The sequence below is a fragment of the Acomys russatus genome, chromosome 3 (assembly GCF_903995435.1).
Source record: "Acomys russatus chromosome 3, mAcoRus1.1, whole genome shotgun sequence".
NCBI lineage: Eukaryota > Metazoa > Chordata > Mammalia > Rodentia > Muridae > Acomys > Acomys russatus.
The window spans coordinates 33,528,198-33,534,197 of NC_067139.1; positions in this window are offsets into that span (position 1 = coordinate 33,528,198).

Here is a 6,000-nt window from a genome sequence, read left to right on the forward strand (position 1 = left end):
TTTTGCCTCCCCAGTGCTGGGATCACAGCTGGTGCCATGCCTGCCCAACCTTTATGTGGGTTCTTAGGCCCTGAACTCTCCTCTTTATGCTTGTGCTGTGTTTTATCCACTGGAAATGTTTTAGACCTGACTTTTTTTTTTTTTTTTTTGAGACAGGGTCTTATGTATCCCAGGCTAATGCCAGCCTTGCTGTACATCCAAGGGTGACTTTGAACCTCTACTTCTTCTGCCTTCACTTACCAAGTACTGGGGTTACAGGCATGCACCCTTGTGATCTGTTTATATACGCTGAGATCAAAGCTGGGGCTTTGTATGTGCTAAGCAAGCACTCTCCCTACTGGGTCCGTCCCCAGCCCAACATGTAACCTTTTTAATCTCTCTGTCCTGCTCTAGAGCTTCAATGTATGAATTTAGGAACACACACACAGATACTGTCTCCCTGCAGTCTGTAGTCTGTACCCCCTGCAGTTGGTAGCAGTTATAAATACCCCAGGGAGTGCCTGGCTCCGAGTAACCCCCCAGAAGATGATAACTGCCTTTGGTATTAACAGTGGCAATGTCCCTTTGGCTTTGTGGATGTTCAGGCTTGTGTTAGCCTTCTAGGAAGAGCTGGTGGCTGCCAGGATTCTTGGGAATGCTGGGCTGTCCGTCCCTGGCCTTTAAAGAAGTTGAGCCTGCACAGCTGTCTGTGGCCACAAAGATGCCTGGCAGCTGCTCTGTGCTCAGGCATCCTGGACTGCCACCAGGCTCCATGGCAGAGGTGACACTGGCTCTTGTGCCCTAGGGTGCTTTCCTTTTCCAAGTGTCCTGCCTGCCAGAGTGCATTTGTCAGCGCCTGGCAGATGGGTCTGGGTACTACTTGCCTCCAGACAGGAACAGGAAGTTCTCGAAGTCAAAGGTCTCAAGGTCCTGTTTCTTGCTCAGGGGCAGCTTAGAGCACTCAGAGTGAGGCTGGTGGCCTGGGCACTAGGCCAGGTTCCCTGTCTCTCCCTGGCATGTGGAAAATGAGTTTTCCATGGAATGTTACAGTTTAGCTCCTTTACAATGAGATGGCTGGGATCAAGCAGCAATGGAGATTCAGGAGCCCCACAAGCTGGTGAGATGACAGCAAAGCGTTACAGCCCTTTGTGCAGTGCTAAGCATGGCAAAGGAAGCAGGCAGAAGCCCAAAAGCAGCCCAGACGGAAGATGCAGGCACAGCGGCTCTTCACTGGAGGGTCAGCACTGGTCAGTGGCAGCAACGGAGTAGACCCTAGTGGCTGCAAAGGCAGTTCCACCACTGCTGCTGGACCACTGGGAGTCCAGCAGTGGTCCCTCCCAGAATAAATGGAGTCTCAGACAGTCACGGTAGAGGAATGACAAGCAAGAGAGAGTGAGCAAGTCAGCTAGCCTTTATTTATAAACCTTGGGCAGTGGGGAGGGGTTTGAAGATGAATATGTCTGATTCACTAGGGCTAGAGGTGCCAGGATACTTCATCTACACACCGTGGTACAGTGCCTCACTTACATGCATCAACACAGGGTCCTATGACAAGAAGGAACAGTACTTAATTATCCTATGGGGTATGATTAGAGGTCATTTCCTGGAGGCTAGGATCTCCTCAGCCAAGGGTGGGGTACTTCCAGGTAATTCCCTGTGCTTGCTGAACAAGTTCCTTATCAGGAAAGGGTCAGTCCTGCTCTGAAGAATATGGGATGCTCCTTGTAAGATCTGGGGTTACCAGATGAGGTGGAGTGAGAACCCTGGTAAGAAAAGGGAGTTCACCATCACAGACCAAACACCAAAAAAAGGCTATCCAGAGAAGTCAGACTTCAACCTAACCAGCAGAGTCCCACACCCACTCTACAGGGACACCAGCATCTCTTCAGCATGGCTGTCCTTCTTTTTGTTGTATGAGCATTCACCTCACTTCTCTAGCACCTATTAGGAGGTAGGTGAGATGATTGAATGGAGAGATTGGAATTGCTATCAATGGCGAAATGGAGTCTTTTCTGTTGGGTTCTTTACTTTTGAAGAGGGTGGCATCTGTAATTGCCTGAATGCCTGGCATATAATTCTTTGGAACATCTACCAACGCGCTGGGGGGGGGCGGCCCTTTATCCTCTGTAATGTAGATTCTACTGGTAAGTTGTTGTGAGATGTTTGAGCTCACTGAGGACCTGACTCTTGAAGCAGGCTTGCCCCTGACCGTATTTCAGACCCAAGCATGTTTATCTCAAAGTAACCTCCAAGGTCCCTTGTCTAGGGACAGCTGGCCCTCCTCACCCACCTCTGTGATGGGGAGGAGAGAACAGCAGGACAGCCCAAGGGTAACACTTGTGCCCTTGGGAACAGCTGGAGAGGGAACCACTTCCAGCAGATGTTACTATTGTGTACCCCATGACAGAGAAGTGCCTGAAGCAGGAAAGGGAAGCTGGGGGCTCCACCGTGGGAAGCTCAGACGTGGAGAGAAAGCTCCCTGGGAGCTTTCTGCCTCAACTTCCCTGGTACAGTCCTGCTGGATGTCAGAAGCAGCTGTTAGATAGTGCCATCCTTTTCCTGAGGAGCCTCATCTGAGGGGCCTCATCTGAGGGGCCTCACCTGAAGGGGCTCACCTGAGGGGCCTCACCTGAGGGGGCTCACCTGAGGGGGCTCACCTGAGGGGCCTCACCTGAAGGGGCTCACCTGAGGGGCCTCACCTGAGGGGCCTCACCTGAGGGGGCTCACCTGAGGGGCCTCACCTGAAGGGGCTCACCTGAGGGGCCTCACCTGAGGGGCCTCACCTGAGGGGCCTCACCTGAGGGGCCTCACCTGAGGGGGCTCACCTGAGGGGTCTCACCTGAGGAGCCTCACCTGAGGGGCCTCTATGCTCTGCTAGGCACCTACTGGGGACTCCAGCTGACTGCTAAAGGAGCTTCCTCAATCTGTTTCTGCTGGACATTTTAAGTGCTTGATTTGGCTCTTCCTTCCCTCTCACCCTCCCTCATTCCTTCCTTCCTTCCTTCCTTCCTTCCTTCCTTCCTTCCTTCCTTCCTTCCTTCGTTTCCTTTGTTGTTCTTCTTTTATATCCATCATTTTCTACTTATTCTTTTACATTGGCTTCTTATATACTTAAACCCACTCGTTCAAAATTGAAAGCATGAAAGCATGGCTATCATTGATCGCTTTCTGATCCTTATGGAACATCCTCTTATCCACACATTCTATCTTCAGATCTGAGCGAGGAACAAGGGAATTTGAAGCTGCTTGTTAATCTGCCCTGAGATGGGCTACCTTTCTGGGACCTTCTCAGCATCACCGGGGGGAGGGTGTCAGGAGACTCAATGGACAGGACAGTTAACACAGGCACTCCCAATTAGGAGGATCAGATGCTAGGTGGTACTGATATGGTGCTGGCTCAGGGTGAGGCTAGAGTTCTTGGTGCTGATGTTTGCTGGTGATGTCATCACTACCTGTTCTTTTAGAAATTTCCTCTGAATTGAAACACTCCATTCTGAAGGGGACCTTATGAAGACTCATGAAGTTCTATAGGAAAGTTTGTTGAGACTCAGGAAATAAATAATGCACATGTCTCAGGAAGTCCCTAAAACAGACTAGATACAAAAGACTCCTCTAACCCCAAGGTATATAAGTAGTAAGGACTGCAGTGGAGACTCAGAGCAGCTGAACCATCTGGAAGAGATATTCTGGTCTGTCTAGCTGCCGAGAAGCCATTCAGAGAGCTCCAGGGCTCCAGTTTTTACGAATCATCACTCGATCCTGTTGACCTAAGTTTGATCCCCAGTATCCACATGATGGAGGGAAAGAACTGCCTTCTACAAGTGGTCTTTTGGTGGTTCAGCCTCTTTTAAGTCATCTATGCTCCTGTAAGTAACACCAATAAACTCATTGACTCACTAAGTCTGACTTTAGTAGTATTGTTACCTTGAGCTGCCCATCTATTCCCCTTCTGCAATGAGTAGACATTTGAGATGGAGAGAGGGAAAGGGAGGGGGACATGGAGAGGGAGGGGGGAGGGGAAGGGGGATTGGGAGGGAGAAGGAGGGAGGCTCAGTATGAAGCCCTGACTGGCTGATTGGCTGACTGGCCTCAAACTCACTGAGATCTTTTTGCCTCTGCTTTCCAAGTGCTGGGATTAAAGGTGTGTGCTATCATAGCCAGCCACCAGGGCCACATTTATAACTGGATTACAGATGCTGGAGGAAAATGGAAGGTACAAGACTTCCCAGCTTTACTTGTAGCTGATCCCTGTGGGACTCCTGGATAAGGTTGAAGTCTGATGTCTCTGGAAAGCTGTTTTGCGCTCTGCCTATGTTGGTGGACTCCCTTTTCTCAGCGGAGCTCCCACTCCACCTGATCTGGTAACCCCAGATCTTGTAAGGAGCTTCATTTAGCCCTCAAGGAAGGTCACACACCCAACCCTTTCCTGATAAGGAACTTGTTCAGCAAGCACAGGGCATTCCTGGAAATACCCCACCCCATGCTGAGCAGATCCTAGCCTCCAGCTCATGACCTTTAATTAATTGTACCTAGAAGTCATCTCCTCGCCCATAGGATAATTAAGTACTGTTCACTGCAAGTAAATGAGCCGCTGTGTCACTGTGTGTAGATGAAGTATCTGGCAGCCTTACCCCTAGCGAAGCAGACACATTCACTCACTGCCCTCAAAGTTTATAAATAAAGGCTGGCTGGCGCACTCAGGGGCTCACTCTTCGCTTGCCGTTCCTCCACCATGACCATCTGATACATTTCCGGGGAGGGAACCACGGCTGGATGCCTCTGTAGCCGCTCCGGCCTGCTCCATCACTGCCGCTGGCTCAGTGCTACCCCCTGTGAAGCACTGCTGGGCCTGCATCTCACTGGATCTGCCTTTGGGTTTCAGATGTTCGCCTGCTTCTGATGCCGCGCTTGGAGCAGCAGCTCAAACAAGGAGCTGTAACACTTTTCGTATCATCACGGCTTTATGGAGCTCCCCAGTCTCTACTGCCATTTGATACCATCAATCTCATTTAGAGTAGCAAAACTGTAACATTCCATGGAAAACTGGGAACCTGGCCTAGCACCCAGGCCAAGGGCCTCACCCTAAGTGCTCTAAACTGTCACTGAGCAAGAAACGGGATCTTGGGATCTTTGATCTCAAAGTCTTTCCATTCTCACCCAGAAGCAAGCAGCGCTTGGACCAACCTGCCAGACTTGGGATCCAGGCCAGACGCAGAATGACAGATTCCCTAGTTCCCAAGATTTTATTTTCTAAGCTTCTCCTGATTACCTCTGGTCCCTCACTGTGTCATAGGGACCCCAGAGCAGATAGCAAGAGGTCCTGACAGGTCAGTGGGAAAAGGAGTGCAGAGCAGCCGAACCACTGAGCTCCCCTTTGAATGCCTTTCTCTTCCCACCCACAAGTAAATAAAGTTAAAAGAATAAGTAAAACAAAACTGCGTGTAAAGTTAAAAGAATAAGTAAAACAAAACTGCGTGTGCCTTCGCCAAGTGGCCAGTGGTGACAGGCCCTTCTGGTTTGTGTGTGTTCCTCACTGTAGCCGAATTCTAGCCTTAAGGGGTCAGGAGCAGGAGTTGGTGTTCTAACTTGAGAAAGCTTGTCACTTGTCATAGAAAAAATGGGTACGTCAGAGCACCCTCTTTCTCCTAGATGGTCACACTCAAGGTGTCTGGTCTTCACTTGAGAAAGGAATTCCTTACCCTGCTGGCAGTGTCTCTGGCCTGAGGAGACTGGGTGCTAGGCAGTGACTGAATTGAGCAAACTGACAGTCCTCAAATGCTGCCGTAGGCGGGGCTGGAAGCACTGGTCTCTCTTAGCTTAGCCTAGGACACTGGAAAACCAGCCTGCCCTGAACCAACACCTGCTCACTGACTGACTGACTGACTGACTGACTGAGGACAGAGTTTGGCTTTCCAAAAGACACTGTGACAGGCTTCTGAGAGCATTCTGAGCAGCGGCTGTGGAGAGCTGGACCCATGGCGCCACAGCCAAGTGCAACCCCTTTCCAACCAGACCTATGAT